The sequence below is a fragment of the Xiphophorus couchianus genome, chromosome 5 (genome assembly GCF_001444195.1).
Source record: "Xiphophorus couchianus chromosome 5, X_couchianus-1.0, whole genome shotgun sequence".
NCBI lineage: Eukaryota > Metazoa > Chordata > Actinopteri > Cyprinodontiformes > Poeciliidae > Xiphophorus > Xiphophorus couchianus.
In genome coordinates, this window is record NC_040232.1 from 18,145,965 (window position 1) to 18,164,001 (window position 18,037).

The window sequence follows — 18,037 nt, forward strand, 5'->3', positions numbered from 1 at the left end:
CAACATTTTATTCATAATATTATACAATTTTAATATTTCAGAAACCAAAACTGGCTAAAGATAGTCTGGGAGTCTAAATAGATTTATCAGTGTGACTTTTAATTGTAGATGTAAAGCCAAAACAATTTCGGATATTGTTTTTGTTGTTGTTTTTTTAAAAATATTGAACACAAAATTAAAAAATTGAAATGTAAGGATCTCTAAAATGAATTCAGGTAGGTCATTAAATGGCCATATATGTATGAACAGCCTTACACAAATAAACCTCTTGCCTTTCCTTTCCTTTTTCCCAATGATGACTAAGATCCCCTCTGAAATGCTTGATATGAAATGAAGGCAGATAAAGGATGGGTCAAAACCATACTGCAGGCTAAACTCGATTTGATCCATTTCATAGTGAAAACAGATTTCCCCCGTCTCCTAAAAAATGCATTTAAATAAAGAATCCTGACAGAAATGCAAAAAACGCAGCAATGAGGTTAGTCTCCTTTAGGTGTTTATGCACCGTTTCCACTATGTGTTTTATAGTTGCAAGACACTTAGTGCTAAAGTCCTCTTTTATGAAGATTTCTTTAAATAAAGCCATGTGTTTTGTAAGTTTTACTTGCCTCTCTTCAGCTTGTCCCACCTGATTTGCATGCTTCATAAAGCAGCACACGGTTCCCTTTTTTGGATCACCAAGGTTTCAGCAAATTTTCTCGCCCACTTCCTCAGATTCCTTCTGCATTAGCTGGTATTTTTGTCATGCTAAGTTGTACTATAATTTGCACCCTAACCTCTGTTTTTACAAGATTAAATAAAAGCACCTTAAATTCGGTTTGAGCCGACTAAAAGAACGACTGCTTTCTTTGCTGTAAGGCGCTGAGGGTGTGTCGGATCAGGCTGCAGACTGACGTGTTTCAGAGCAGCTCAAATGAACCACATCAACCTGATGGGGGAAATGAAAATTACGTGGATATTATACTCAGCTCAAAGGGAAATTTATACTGCTGAAAAGAAGGTTCTATTTTTTTTTTTTTTTGGTGGGTGGGCGGTTTGAGAAGGGAAAGAGGTTATTCACTCAAGTTCACTTTTGACCTCGTCTGATTCTGGTGATAGTTTCAACAACTAGCAGCTGTTAAAAGTGGTGAACTCTGCAACTCTGCATGAAGGCAGTGACATACGCATTTCTGAGAATGACGGAGAAAAAGGTGGGACAGTCTGTGTTCTGTTACAATAAAACACCAGAAAAGAAAAGCGACACCAGATGGTACGTCACCAAGTAGGAAAGGTAATTACATCACAACACCCAGAAAGAAATGTCAGAAACTTTAACCAGAAGCATGTGCTGTGGTCAGAGGACATGAAGCTTGAAATTTGTTGCAACCAAGACATAAAAAACAAAAGGTGAATATCTGGAAAAGCACCATATGCCCACTGTTAAGAATGGTGCGCTTCTGTTCATGGTCCAAATGAAATCTCCTGACTGCATGAACTAACTGAAATGCAAGAAAATTTCAGAAAAGAAGTGGATGACTTCATCTAGAAAAATTAAACTGGTCTTGATTATCCAATTATTATTACATATCAACTACATATTAACAATAAACAATTGTTCAAAGCATATGGCCAAATCATCACAGAAATGTTTCACAAGACAGCAATTCCACTTCCTTCCAACCTTGTGAAATGTTACAGAAGAAGACCGGCTGCTGTCCAGTGAGCGACTAGATGACTGTGATTGTGGAGGGCGGGATTTGCAGGGGTGACAACAAGAGTGACACACACTTCTGCTTTCCTTGGATGACATGTTTTCTTGTCTTTCCCCTTTTTCAGCAGGAAAGGACTCCGCTTTATGTCACATTTCTAATCGAGGGGAAAAGCTGTGGAACGTTACTGATTACTGATGAAGAGTTCCCCAGCTTTCTGGTCAATTTAAAGGAGCAAAGCGTAAATTACAAAAAATCTTGAATTGTTTTTATTTTATTAACAAGTTAGGATTGCCAAATAGTGCACCAGTGGATGAGATGGGATGAGAGACGTACATGCACTGAAATTGAAGGTTGGAGTTTCCTTCTTTATCTGAGAAGGAGCTACTGCAATAAAAGGAATGTTATTTTAGAACATTTTGTATGACTTTACCAAAGGTGCCAAAATGTGTGTTGGGTGCTAAGTTTTTCTGTTATTGCGGGCTTGTGTTTTCACTTCTGTGACCTCTCAGTGTTTTCTTTGAAAACGGGCCAGTCTTAACATTTGTGATTCTTGATTTATCACCATGAAGGGATTATTCAGTCAGTTTGTAATTCATCACAATTCATCATTTCACGGTCTGAAAATGATCCATCCGTTGTCTCTACCCAATTATCCTTGCAGGGTGATCAAGAGAGAAGTGGGGTAAACCCAGGACAGGTCGCCGGTCCGTCACAAGCACACACAGGACAAACAACCCTGCAGACACTCAGGATTGTAGAGAGACCTAATAATCATGTTTTGGTCTGTGGGAGGCCAAAATATGCAAACTCCATGCAGAAAGACCAGAGGCCAGGACTCAAGTCCAGAAACTTCCTGCTGCAAGGCAACATTGCTACTAATTGTGCCAGTGTGCAGCCTCGCTCTGAAATTAGCAAAAGAAAAATTTAAATTGTTTAGCCACACACTAAACCCCCAAAGACCTGCATGCCTTCTGGGCTTGGAAAGCTTAGTTTGTACTTTACATGCATTTTAATTTGTGTGTTATAAATTTCCCTTTGATATTGCGTTTTTATTTATCCTGTGCAGCATGTGACAGTGGACATTTTTAGCCTAATTTGCATAAAGGCTTTTACAAATATAATTATTTTGTCTTTCTTCCTTGCAGAATAAATACACAAGCAGTTATTTGCATGAGAGTGACAAACATGGGTGTTATGTGAATGGGTGTAGAAGCATGCCTATATGTTTGTTCGTGTTTTTCCACAAGAAACTCGCATCTGTATTCAAGTCATTTTCACATGCACTCCAACACAGACACACACACGCACAAGGCCTGGAAAGGGAGGAAAAGTGGGAGACGAGAGGGAGCGAAGCGGCGAAACATGAATTATGGATTCTGAAAGATTTCCCAGCGCTGCAGGACTGCGAAAAAGACAGAGAGGAAGATGTTAGGCCAAAGATTTACAGAGGAAAAATAAGATGGAAAGGCAGATGATATGATGAGAAAGTTAATGTCTGCATATGTGAGAAAAATAAAAATCGAGAACAAAAAAAAATCTGCAGCGGTTGTGTTTACTGTAGGGAGCTCTGGGGGCAGGTAAGAGTGAGTCTGGAGGTCATGGGTGGGCACGCCTGACCAGTTTACAGACTCTTTTTTTTTCTTCCCACAGCCTGGACCTTCTTGAGTGGAGCCTCGCTCTGCCTCTTTCCCCCCTCAGGCCGCTGGGTGAAACCAAGCAGGATCGGGTGGTGAATGCTTAACCATGTGTGGCAGCGGATCAAAACATTTTTCTGGAGGAAGCGCCTCCACAGAGGCAGTAAAACTCTGGATGGATGATAATCTCTGTGAGCACGTTCTTACTCACACACACACACACACACACGCCCACCTGTTCACATTCACATGCGCTGGAAGTGTTATCGGTTGCAGATAAGATTTAGTGCCATGTGTTAACCGCCAATCCAAACACATTCCACCTCTCTCTGTTGTTCTCATCTGCTTTACTTTTCTTGATCCGTTTCCACCTCCCAGTCCTTTGACAGAGATATATACTTTGTCTGTCTGCTTGCGCTCAGGGCTTGGCAATACATCAGGGTGTCACTACTACATATCATCTGCTCCCCTACATTCAAACAAGGCCCAACAGGATACTTTATGTCTATAGCAGCTGGCGAGGCAGATGTAGATTGTAGCAACACTCACTGCTTTAGGCCTCGACCCACAGCAGGCAACAGAGAAGTATTGCTTTATTTTTTTTTCTAGTGATGCAAATGTGGAGGTTTGCAGCAAAATTCTGAGTAAATGAGTTCAGAGAAAGGCAAAAACACACATTTATTTTTTTTTTGGTTTTTCTGTTACACACACAAGGCATGTCAAGGTGATTTACGGAAGAACAGCAAGAAACAGATAAAGAAAATTTATATTGGAGAAATGAAATCCTTAGGACCACCAAAGACAGCCAAGGTACCATTAGTGGTGCTTAAACCGCAGTTTGAGACGATTCAAACCCGAACACACCCACACACACAAAACGGGTTGAAAGAGATTTCAGAGCCTGCTGAAAATGACACGAGTCAAGAAAATAATTTCTAACATTTCAAGTAGAAAAAAGACCTTTATTAAAAACAAACAAACTGTTTCAGTCAGAGACCTATAAAACCAACAGTTTAAAAATTAGGATGTAGAGACAGGAGGTTTTCAGTCTGTCAACAAAACCAAAAAAAGGTTACTGGCCAGATAAAAACTAGCCACTAGTTCTACGCTTTGCTCTGTACGGAGGGTCTGGACCTTTGGCTATTGAGATACGATTGCTTGTTGGAGCCTTGGATCTGGTTTTCCTAATTTAAACGTAGCACTAGATAAGCACTTCTCTCTTCCCCCACTGCAAAAAGAGAAATGGTCGGCAGTCAAAAGAGATGGCTAATGAGAGGGTCTAATACAACTGTGTCAGCAATAAAGTATGTAATGCAGTTTCTTTTACTTCAACTTTTATTGCTCTATAATTAGAAGCATGGTGAACACGGACTTAATGGCTTTTTCACCTCTTTCTGCAGTTGCCAAGCAGTGCAGAAAATCAATGTAATCATTTAACAACTCCTCGTTCTGTTCACTGATTGGCCCGGGTGAAATAGAAATTGAGCTCAATGAGAGAAATCCCAGATGGAGCACAGAAGGGAGATGAGAATCAATTGAAATTGCGTAGGAACACGATGGAGAGCATTTTTCTGATAATGTCAGAGGATTGTGGCTGCCTCCTTCAAACCCTTGAATACAGCTCTGTAAGTGTTATGTTTCTGGAGTTTGGTTTCTTACCACTTGAGTTCAGCTTAAAGTAGATAGACCACAATAAAAAAAAACTATATCTCTTAACAATTTTAAGAGATAAAATAATCTACTTACAAACATTATTATGTAGATAATATTTTATTTTACTTAACCTTTATTCCACCAGGAAAGTCCCACTAAAAATCTCTTTTGTAAGAGAATCCTGGAACAATACTGGCAGCAGCACAGAGATGTTACAGAACATTCACAACAAAATAGAAAAAAATAACTCTGTCATAAATTAAGTAAAAATATTCCTCAGTTAAAACATTTACAGAAAGACGATTCTTTCTCAAAATCATTAAGAAGAGCCTTAAAAACATTTAGAGACACCAGCACCTTTACATTCACATATCAATTGGTTCCAAGAAGATGGAGCAGAAAACTGAAAAGATTTCTTTCCAAGTTCAGTTTCAATTTAAGGCACCAAAAATAAAAATAAGACCTCACAACGAAGAGAATATCCTCCAGAGGACTTTTTGTTTGTATAGGCTAACAATTACAATGGAAAAAGTCCTAGTATGGCTTTATATATAAAAATATTCCAATGACGGAGTCTACGAATGGCCAAGGACGTCCATACAAGCCGTTTGTGTAATACGCAATGATGTGTAAAACCTTTCAAACATGTTGTAAATCTTAAAGCTCCACGATAAACAGTATCCAGTGAAGAAAAAGACATTTATTACTCTGTTCACAGCATATTTTCTCACAAAAAACTGATAGGTATTCTCTTGCAAGAGCAGCTTATATAAACCCAGAGTCATGAAAGAATATAAAGAAAAGAAATGCAGCAAAACAAATTAAAAATGTTTGTCAGTTTTATCCGTTTTCAGGAAACTAACTTGCTTTACTTCAGTGATTCTCGATGGGATTCAGGACAGAAATCTAGAATTAAATTAAAACGTAAGGCTCTTTATTTCATTTTATTTAGACTAATTAAGCGAAGCTGAAAAATCTTCATTTTAATTTAATCTTAAAAGAAGCTTTTTGAGGCTTACCCAGTGTAACTGGAAACATTTCAAATAAAATTTGCTGTTTTGAAGTCCGGGACTTTTCCTAACTATTGATGCCCCCACATTAGGCGACAGCATGACGTTCAAGCAAAATGCCCAAATAAAATGTTCCAGCTGCAGCTTCATAATCAGGGGTTGTGAGTTTTCTTCTAGATGACTATGCAGCGACCTTCTTAAATCTGGGTGGTAAACCTGGCTTTGCGGTGCAGAGGTATAAACTCAAACTATTCATTTTAAGCTGGTGAGGCAGTGAAAGTACACGGCTGTCTGACTGTTTCTCAACATTGTTTTCATTGCACTAAGTTTCCCGTAAGCATGCAGAGAAGACACTGTAACAAAAAGGGCAGAAAAACACATATTCCCGATTCCTCCAGTGAGCGACCTGGGCTCTTGTGTCAACATGAACTGGAGTTGGGTAATTTCTGCCAGTAGCTCTAATAACACACGCCCAGTGTTTGTTCTATTAACAAAGCTGAATAGACAATGTGTTTCCCTATTTTTCCATTACTGAGCCAATGTCACTAAATGCACAGTCACGCACATAAACAACACGGCTGTTGTCTTTCCCTTTTAATCCACTCGCATAGGAAAATGTGACTAAGCTCTTCGTGATGATCTGATCGGATGTCCTTCACCGAGTTGTTTCATCTTCACCTGAGGATTGCTGCAGGTCATTGCTCCTGGAAACACCAGCGTGACATCCTCTGCAGGTCATGACTTCCAGAATTAGAAATGAGCCGTAATGAACACATGACTGACTGAAACATTAAACATAGAAGGTCTGTTAAGACCCAATGAATATGAAAAGGGAAACCAATTTTATTCAATGTTTACTGAAAAATCTCATTACTTTTGGTATAAATTACCATTTTAAGGAATAAAAGTTGGTTCTTTTTATTAGCAAGAACAATTGTAAGCTTTGTAAAGAGAAGAACCAAGCAGAAAGTATGCTAATAATGCTAAATGTGTTGTGCTCTAATTAAAAGATGCTAAATACAGTTTAAAATGGCGACTTATTTGGTCTTTGCTCTGAAATCCAAGTAAAACTCTGCGGTTGTACAGCATCATGCATATTAATTATCAGTCTTCTTAAAGTTTCAACCTAATTAAAATAAACAAATTATTTTTATAGTCCATCACATAATAGCCAATTAAAGCGTTTTCACTCCAGATATGAAGGTAAACCCAATATATTTTGAAAGGACATGAAGAAAAAGGTCTGATGCACATAAAGTTTGCAGTTGTGTTTTAAATCTGCCCTGTAAAGGAGAAAATGATCTATGTTGTAATTCTTTAAAATGAGTTTGGTTACTTATCTGTAAAAAGAGCATCTCTGTACCAAAAGTTGCAGGGTTTTATTATATATACTTTCAATGTTGCAAAAGGACAGAGTGCTGAAGCTTTTCTTTCATGGTACAACTTTCATTTTGACTGAAATACAAAAATGATCTGATAATATTTGTTGCTCATGTGGGTCAGAGCATTATGAAAATGTCCACATCTTAACTTTGGTGGCTGCTGTGGGCAATTAGCAACACTGGATTTTATTTAGGTGTATCAGAGAAAAGGGACTGACCAGACATCCTCATCACACTCTTTTCAGCTTTTTGTTAGCAAAATATTGTTGAAAACCTTGCATCTCTTTCGAACGTTTATTTCACAGTTATGCGCCACTTTGTCTTGTTGTAAAAGTCCTGAGACACACACTTACGTTTACACTTGCCTAACCGAATTTATGAATAATTTTTTGCAAGGATCTGGTTTTAAAAATGGACAGATTAAGATCAATTTGAATTTAAAAACAGTACAAAAAGAAAAGAAAAAGATTTGATCTCACATGTGATCACAACAAGAACAACTAAATCCTGTTTTTGCAGGAAAAGATGTTGACAATAGGACACACGTTGCGCAGTGTTTATTTAGACACCAACAGATCTCTTCTGAAATGAATGCTTCATGCTCACACTGCTCATTACGTGGCAGGTAGAACAATCAGTGCAGCGAGCAGAGAGATCCAGGTCAAACTGACCAGAAGCAGATTCAAACCACACAGTGCAGAGTCTGCAGCTTCAGACAGGATGAAACCCGTCTATGTGTGTGTGGAGAAGAATAATCATCATATCCCCACAGAAGCACTTCAGACCCAGCCAGACGTGACATCTCCAAACCACAGAGAAACGGGGAGGCGGAGGAGCGTCAGTACTGTTCACCATGTTTCTGCCAAGAGTTGCTAGGAAAAAAACAAAACAGACAGTGCTCACAGTTGGGGGAAAAACATTGGACAGGTGTGCCTGTTTTATTCTGATGTATCCTTCCTCTTTGCGCTCGGCTTTGTTTACTTCTCCCTCTCTAGATGAACACATGACTGACGGAGCTGGAAATTCATGACGCAGGTGTCTGGAGCTGATAGTGAGTCAACATTGACTGATTCTGACCACATGTGATATCCCCAGTGGCCATAATAGAGGCTTTATCTGAGAACTGGACCACACCTCGTCCTCATGTTGTAAATGCGTCGCTGACAGTGGACAGGAAAAAAAGAGAGAAAAGGTCATATAAAACCTTAATGCCTGTGGCACTGTATAAGCAGCTATTATTTCTTGATATCTCAAAACAGACCGGTTATTTGTTACTTACCATCCTTCTTCACTTTATGCAAAATAAATCAATAGTTTTCTCAGCAGATGCCAGAAAAGTGAGACTGAACACATTTATCAATGTAAAAAAGTTTCTTTTTTAATTAAACATGTCCTATTTTTTGGAAGTGGTTCGCTTGAGAAGATAAAGGCGGTTATCATTTTCCAGGATGACAAGTGCCTGGAGAATAATGAATGCTTGTTTTAATTTAGTCTATTCATATTGTCTTTAATCTCATGCAATTTGTCATCTAACTTGACCCAGTGTCCTCAGAGTTGGTTTGCAACAAAACAGCAAAGTACATAAAAGATCGAGCTTAAAAAGTCAAATCGGCATCCAGCAAAAATATTCAAGAGGAAACGTAAACAAAGATTATTTGGAGTTCATTGAAATTTTTATACTTTTGTAAAAGTTGTTTGACAAGGTGCTGTTCTATGTAATCATTATCTTGTCCAACACTACAACAAAGCAGCTGAAATTGTGTCAGTGAGTCTTTGGATTTATATTATTACATTTATTATTATAACATTACAGTGCAAAAACATGCTGTGAACATAAAGGCTTAGGGGCAGCAACATAGGAATATTAGTTTGGGGAGCATTAAGATGTACTGAGGAACCACCAAACCAAAGAGCTTTCAAACCTGTATTAAAATATATAATTGATTTTATTGATTTCCAATGTACCACTTGTTCATCAAAGGCATTAGCATTTTCAAACTGATATAAAATTATAACCATATTCCATTACAGAGCTACAAAATATTGTCCATCAAGTGTCTTAGAGGTTTTGCCAACAATTCAAGCTGCCAAAAAGGAACCAAAGGTTTACCGTTTCTGTGTTTTTGGAACTTGGGGTAGGGCACAAATTAGAAAGAACAGACAGATGGCAAGAAAGAAATGAGAGACAGATGGAAGGAACAGATAAAATATGCCAGGAATGAAGAGAGACAGGGAAAAAAGTTAAGGAAGCAAGGAAGTAGAGAAGGAAGGAAAAAATATGTTTCCATGTTTTTTAGAGCTGAAAAATACTGAAATGAAACTCCCTATTTTGTCAAACATAGAAACTCAGCATAACTTTCTTTTTTTTTTTTAAATTAAACAAGTTTTAGACTAAAATAAAACCTCAGTCAATGAAGAACAGTCTTGCTGCTGCTCACATACCAGCGCAGTCTGAGTGTTAACCAAAACAATTGTGTTTTGAGATGAAACAGACTAAACAGGCTGAGTTATGTTCTTCTCCCCACAGAAGTCGAGTTTAGTTTTCTAACATGCTGCAGTGATTATCAAAGTATTACAGTACTGATTTCATACAGTGGAAGGGCTTCAATTTGAGCTCGTCGAGCTCTGGGATATTCACCATCTGTCATCTCGCCTCTCATCTCCTTTTATTTCATTCCACCCAAAAATTGCTGCTCATTTGTGGACTTCTCCAGCGCATTCGGTTAAAGGGGACATCTGGCAGATGAAGGACGCTCGTCCCGCTCGCTGCAGCGGTGCACAAACACGCTCACCGTGCACGCTCAGTGAATAATCACACATAAATGCAGCCTCGGCGAATCACGTGTGCTCCCTCCACACGGCTGACTGTTTTCTGAAACAACACCGATGTGAGAGCGCGCGCATCTGAGCGAAAAAAAATAAATAAATTTTTTCTTTCGTCTGTGTGCATCCTTCCATCTTTGTTAGAGATGACGCAGGAGGGTGGTGACTCACTGCATCCTACAAGTCAGACAAACTTAAACACACACACACCCACGCCCACTCCATAATACACACACACACACACACAACCTTTCACATATTTTTTTCTCACTTTACTGGAAGCAGGTTCCCTTTTTTCAGTCAGAGAAATATTTTTGTTTTCCTTCCCTGCTGCCCTTCGCTCCCCTGTACTCTCAGGGGGAATGTGTGTGAGAGAGTGTGTGTTTGTAGTTAATTAAAGTTGGGAGGAGAGCTTTGGAGGAGAGTGAGCTGCCAACGGCTGCTGCATAAAGTAAACAGGCAGGCACACAGTCACATGCTGAACACGCATATGCATGTAAACTGCAACCCTCATACGCAATATAATCTGTAAATCCTGAAAGAGTGGCAGAAAATGTGACATCTGTCGCAGAATGTAATGCAATTCTTGTTTTGAGGAAATCTTTATGGAATAAATTTTCACACGACTCTACCTCCAGGTCTGTTAGCATTCTTGCTTGTGTCTTATTTTTCAGTCAAGAACTTGTTTCTCATGATTGCAGCTGGCGCCATCCAATTAATCGGCTGCATGTTTATCCAGTTTTGGAGAGATAAATGAGTATTTCCCACTATGGAAACTCCACCCTGAACTTCATGTTTCGTTAAGAAACTGGAAAAACACGAGCGTGTTAGAACAGCCAATTGGCTGGGGTTAAATCACTCGATCCACGAACACCAGATTATCTGCCAACATTGACTCAACCCTCAGTTTCACCACAAACCTCAAAAATATTGTAGAAATCATTATTTTAAACCTATTTTAATCAGAGAAACCTCACAAAAGGTATTATGTTACAGTCTTCTTGACAGATGTTGACCTTGATATAAATCAAAAGCAAATATGTGGTGTGATTATATATTTTTTTAACTAGGGGTAACAGCCTGGATGGTTCACTTTGCAAAGTAAAGGAAGCATGAAGGTTTTGAGAAAAGCCTCAGTTACAGAAATTAAAGAATCTGGAGAAAAAATACTCCTGTTTTCTTTTAATCATACAGATTTGAGGTGCAGCTGAAAACCTTGGATGAAATCCTACTTCTTCATTATTCCATCCACGCTTTGGAGTTCACCTGTTTCACACAGGAACATGATGCCACCGCCATGCTAGACAGTTGCTATGCTTTTTAGCTGGTCCTCTTACACAAAACAAAGGCTGATCTATTTGACCTCAATGACAATATATGTGTTTGGGTATGACATTTGTCTTTAGTGGATATTTGGCTTTTTTGTTGTTGCTCCAGGTGTTAGATTGTTCCTGACATTAACATGAGGGTCAAATGGTTGAAACTTGGAGAAAATTTGTTGTTCCAACAGGAAAATGATGAAAATGGTTTTGGAATAAAGAAATCAGACCAACATTAGGCTTCTTCATTGGCCCTCCCAAGACCTCACATCATATCTGTAGAAAATCTAGAGAACTTCTGCTAATTTTGTCAAAAATACATCCAACCAGAATTATGTCCGAAACTTGAAAATATATTCATTGGGTCTAAACGTAAAGAAATGAAGTCAATTATTTTGAACAAATAGTGCATGCCTATTGGGATCAAGGGTGTGGAATTGCTTCATGTTCTGTTGCTTTATGATACGCTGCCTTTACCATCATTGCATCATTTGGTTTCACATTTAAGGAACAGCAGTACCATTGGATATTTGATCTCATAGCTCTGATATTTATCAGCCAGATTAATCAGCCAGTTGTTCATGTCGTCACTTTCAGGTTTAATGATCCAGCACGCCGAGAGGAGTGATGACTCATTGCTGTGATATTTGAGTAGCATTTGCATTGGTTCTGTAGCAGTGGCGTACATGGGTGGTGTTGCTCTGTGGTTCTCGCTGCTGAATTTTGAGACATTTCCAAAAGCTCCGAGGTGCCGCACCGTATCGGGATCAAAGTACACATTCCTTTCGTTAAAGGTGCAGCAAAAATATGAGGAAGTGGCATCTCATCTGAGCATGTTAGCTAGTTTAAATTCTAATTTATGAAACCAGCTCTAGTTTTAAAAAAATACCACCATTCCATTAAATAACTCAACAAAAGTCATTTATGATTACAGGAAATGTCTTTATGTTTCATGTTTCCAGCTCATAAAGTTGCTTTCAACCACAATTATTCATTAAAAACCATGAAAAAAGATGAGATTCAGAACGTTTTTGTGCATAATAAGCACTCAGAGAGAACCAAGTGGTTCATCTTTCTCCCATCCTATCATTTGAAGAAACGTGGATATGAGTCGTAATGCGTACATTTGACATGTCCTCAACCCGCAACACACAAAAACAAACAGACGAGTGCAATCAGAGTGAAATCAAGGAGCTGTGTGTGTTAAGTTTACAGCCACAAACAGATAGCAACAGGATGATTCAGCTGATAAGGCTCCTTCACACACACACAAAACTCTTCTTTTGTGTTGACTCTTCAAGGGTGACTTCAGTTTACGAGCGTATTAGAGTCATTCCCATGAACACGTGTACAGGTTCTGCCACGGCAAGAAGAGAGAGAGCCACGTCTTCCTGCATTTACACATAGCATACAGAGGGTTGCTAAGAGAAGGCCTGAAAAAGGTCATTAAGTGTTAATGAGCAGCTGCAGCCTAAGTTGAGCAAAGTGTCATAAAGACAAGAAGCTTGGATGCTACTAACGACAGATTAGCTTGAGATTCTGTTATGTGCTGCTGTTTATCGAGTCAAAAGGTTCTGACTTAAAGATCTTCCCAGCAGTCTGTGAACAATTTTCTGCCAGAAAGAAAAAAGGGTATATGGACTCAAGCCCTTTTTCTGCCACGAAAGGAAAAAAAAATTATACAAGCTCATACCGCAATCACATATTCATACCAAAAAAGGCCAGGTGCTGGACTGAAAGGTGAAGAGAGATCTGTAAAAATTGGATGATGGCTTAAATTCTCAATCATCCATGTCACAGTAATCCTTGTGCTGGAATAAGAAGAACCCAAACCTCCTCCTAAAGACTCTTACAGAACAAAAAACAAAAACTATAACTACTGTGTTACACTGCCATCAGAAAAACTGATCTTCGTCAGTACATAGTGTTAGTAAAGAGATGACTTCTGTTCAATTATTAGATAAGAAATTCAATCATCATAATAATACATAAACTTAAACGATAAGGAAGTAATAATTTCACTATTCAGGGTGAACAACATCAAAGTGTCTATTTTATTATCTGCTTACAATAATAAATTACATTTTAAACAAAAACAAAGATTTTCAAACATATTTTAAGTTTATATCCTAATTTAAAAGGATCATATGTTACTTTGTGACAGAGTGGATGCTGCTAATTGAATATGTGTTTCCTACAGGATGTTTTGATTTGTACACAACTTAAAACTTAAACAGTGTACAGTATATACAGAATGAACACAATGAAAATAATCACAACACACAGAAAAATGCACACCACAACAAAAGGAATATAACAGACAATTTAAAACTATATCTTCAAAGCCATGAATGTTTCTAGATACACAAATATACAAAGATTTAAAAAAAATCGGAATATCCATAAAAACTACAATTTATTATAACTCAATTGAAAAAGTGTCATATCTTAGCTGTTTCTGTTGCGTTTGACGATTATAGCTGACACGTCAGAAAAAATTTTATACTATTTAGGAACAGTTTTACAAAATAATTTTAATACTAAAATGCTTCGTGAGTGTCATGTTATAATTTCAGCATAAGGAGGATTGCTGTCACTGACATATTCAACATGAAGCCCAAACAATGTGCTGACTGTTCACCGAGTGTTGCATCAAACGTTTTAGTGAAAAATTCAGAGGAAAGCAAACATTTTCAAATCATAAATGTTAATAGAAATAAACACTGCAAATATATCACATTTAATAAATCTATGGACTATATGAATGGCAATTTTTAACTGACCCACTGAAACCACCGACACTAATTTGTAACTGAAGCAGCAGAGGAAATCTGATGAGCCTTATTTCTAAATTATCTAGATATTCCAATATGGATGCAAAGAGACAGAATTGCTTTTTCTGTTGTTAGATCTTCATTTGTTTGCTTCTAGAGAAATTATGCATTGACTTAAATGCAAATCCATGCTTTGAATCATTTTGATTTAAAAAGCCAGACGTCAGATATTTGAATGAAAACAAATAAAGCTCTCGCACGTTCGGCCATCTTTTCCAGCTCGGTGCACAAAAAAAAAAAAAAAAAAAAAGCCTCTGTTAGGGCACTGCTTCCACCCAGACATTAAAACATCAACCATCCCCACGCTGACGGACGCATGCACACCTGACACACTTGGACATGCTGAAACAACAGTGTGCTGAGCAGACCACCAGGCCTGTAATAATGAGGGCGCAGTGCAGCGCCTCGAGCTGCGCCTCCAGCCTGGAGCCGCAGCGAAGGAGGAAGGCGTGGAGAGATTGGGGGGGAGGGGAGAACAGGGTGAAGAAGGGGATAAGGTCTGGCTGTGCATGGGGCTGCATCGCTGGAATCATTTAATTCATACCATAAACGTGACAGGGTTAATGAGTGGTAAAGAGAGCCTGGGGACCCAGCAGGCGGGTGGGGTGTGGGCAGGGGGTGGTGTGGGGTTGATAGGTATAATATTAAAGTGTGGGTTTGTTGTAAGAATGGCATGAACATGATAGGCTGAGGGCAGAGTGCCGTACCCTGCAGTCATAACTAATGCTATTTAGTTCGGAGTTTGAGTGTCACGGCTCACACTGAAACTGGAAAAAACTGAGAAACAGGCCAAAAGGTGGGATTAGTTCAGGGTGTGTGATAGGTGTGTGTGCGCGCATAGGCGTGTGTGTGTGTGTGTGTATTAGGACAGGGGGAGAGAAAGAGACAAAAGGTTTTTCAGGAGTATCGGGTTTAAGGTTAGACAGATGGTAAAGCGTAGTCGAGGGTTTATTCTATGGCAGGTATGTCTCTCACTTCCAACTCAGGATGAGAATGAAAATATCAGGTCATTTCATACAACGTTTTAACAGTACAAATGTATCTCGAGGTGAATAACTCACATTCAAATAAATACAGTCAGATTCAATAAGTGTTGTAAGTTCAGAGCAACTACATCCTTTGTTCATCCAAACAAATTAATTTAGTTTAAAAAGTGTAGTCATGTTCTTGCAAACATTCACAGCCCTCAAGTGTCTCCAATTTTTTTTCACATTAAAAGCTAATTATTAAATTTTTTTGTGAAGGCTCATATTTTGAATTGGAAGGAAAATAAATTTTTTCAAACCTTTTGGTCAAGCACATTGGAAAAAACATGGCATTCAGTCCCAATTAACTCTGGGGCTGAAGCACGAAGCCTCAAATTAGTCATTTAATCTGATGTGTTTTTATTTGCCAACGATCCTACCTTCCAATTATAAAAGAGGGAAAGAATGAAACCATTTTTGCTCAAGAAAGCTACAATAAGTCTTCTTTAAAATTGTCTGGTCTAAATGTAAAACGCTCTGTGTGATGGAATACTAAGCATACGCAAACGCCTTAAAACATGGAGGTGACAGCATCATGCTGTGGCGGTACTTTTTTCAGCAGGGAAAGGGAAGCCGGGCAGAGGTCACTGGAGCATTGATGGAGCTGAAAGCTCATAGGCTGTAAATGAGTGGGGCAGAGGCTAAAAGTCCAGCAGGACTACAACCTTAAACACACAGCCAGATTTACAATGAAGTGGTTTAAATCAAAGGGTAATCATGCATTGGAATGGCCAAGTCAAAGGCCAGACCCAAATCCAAATGAATTTGTGGCAGAAATTGAAAACAGGTATTGACAGAGACACTCCACCCAATCTGATTGAGCTTTGGGTATTTTGTAAAAGAACGGGAAACAATTTCAGTCTACAAAGATGGAAAGATGGCAGAGAGAAACTGTTGCTGCAGAAAAAGCTGCTTCCACAAAGTCTTGACTCAGACAAATGCATGCCACACATTTTAGAAACCACATGTTCTTTTTCCTTTCACTGTACAATTATGTGTTACTTTCTGTTGGTCCTCTGCATTTTTGACGTTAACCACAAAGTTAAAGGGTTTTTTTAAAGTATTTTGTGTCTCCTAGTTTTAATAAAGTTCAAACTAGCACTGTCCAATTCAGTTTAGTCTGTAAAACACAAAAACATCATCAGCAAATTTCATTGAATCTCTACTTCGCTTCAAAGACCAAAATGAAAGACTGAATTCATGCTGACAAGAAAAATCCACACAAACATGCACAAAAGGACCTGTCATTTATCGGCCCGTGTGACAACAGACAGCTTGAATTTTGCGATCAGACACCGGCGGAGGGGAGAAAGCAGGTGAACGAGGGGGGAAAGGGTTGAGACAGAGGACAAAAGCACATCGCTCTGCGGAGGAGAGAGAAATGAGTGAGGACTAAATTGGATGGGTGGAGAGATGGAAGACGGAGGAGAGAGGGGAGCGGGAGGTGATGGTGATGGATGAGCAAATGGCGCGCGTGTGATGGGGGAGGAGAGGGAGTAGAGACGGGTGGTGGGGGTGTGGTGATGTGATTTGTGGGTCGGAAGCACAGTTAAAAAAACGAAAGAAAAAAAACCACCTTTAACATCTCCTCCCAGCTTCTCCACTAATACATCGTGCAGCCTGGTAACACTAGCGCTTATTTTCTGCCAGGAGTTCAGTTTACACTCTCCTTTGCCCCCGACAATTAAATCTGGCATCAACACTCTGGACTGATTTCACTCTGTTGGTTCACATGGGGATTTTTTCCCCCCCTTTCCCTGAACTAAGCACATACATACGGCTCTGTCACCACTGCCGTGACGCTTCTGTGTGGCTGAAAATCCCAAAATGAAAGAACAAAAGACTTGAACTCACAATTTTCTGTTATGGCACACACACACACACGCACACGCACACACACACACACACACACGGGCGCACGTGCACACAGAATCTGTAATTAAGTTTTGACGTTGGAGCATCAATAACAACCCGGTCATGAGCGTGCATTTTCAAGCTATAAAAAAAAAAAAACAGCTTGCTGCTTCATCAAAGCTCTGGTGACATGAAGGCCTGCTCTGGAAAAACAAAGCTCCCCTCCCTCCCACCAACTCCTCCCGGCTCAGCCTTCGTGCCTCCATCCCTCGCTCCCTGGGGACACTATCAGTACATGGAAAGGTCAGGGGTCTGCTAGCAGTAGCCACACACACCCACAAGCTGAATGTCACACACATCTACCTGCTCACACAAAAGCACCTGCAGACAAAAACAATAATCACCGATTGTGTTACAAGTTGATTGATCAATTTAAAAAAAACGCTCTTGTTTTAACTCGGGGAGACTGGTAATTGACAAGGTTCATCAATATGTCACAATGACCTTTTCTTAGCTCACTCCCCCCCTCACCCTTTCAGTATTGACTTGATTTTTTCCCCCCACTTATTTGCCTGACAGTTTTATTTTGCTCTTTGACCTTTAGGAGAACTGAACATGAAAGGACACTTTCTGCATGCCGATTCTACCAGATCAAAACTAGTGACGGGTTTTTGAGGTCCAACTCTGATCTGCCTCTTCCAGTTTTGACAGGTTTTGATTTTTTGTTCTCTCCAGGAGTAAAACACATTAAAGAGTGAAAATGGGACATGGGTGCTCTGGTCCAGGTATTAGTTTTAAATCCAACAGAATTA

General features: G+C 39.2%; 1 long non-coding RNA gene across 2 annotated transcripts in view; it reads right to left on the reverse strand.

Annotated features, from left to right (window-relative positions):
- Positions 1-7,920: 7,920 nt before the first annotated feature.
- The window catches only part of LOC114145479 (uncharacterized), a 56,365-nt gene continuing 46,248 nt past the window's right edge, over positions 7,921-18,037 (reverse strand). For both annotated transcript variants that reach the window (XR_003595703.1, XR_003595702.1), the window contains one exon: positions 7,921-8,242. This is a non-coding gene — a long non-coding RNA (uncharacterized LOC114145479). The remainder of the gene's footprint in view (positions 8,243-18,037) is intronic.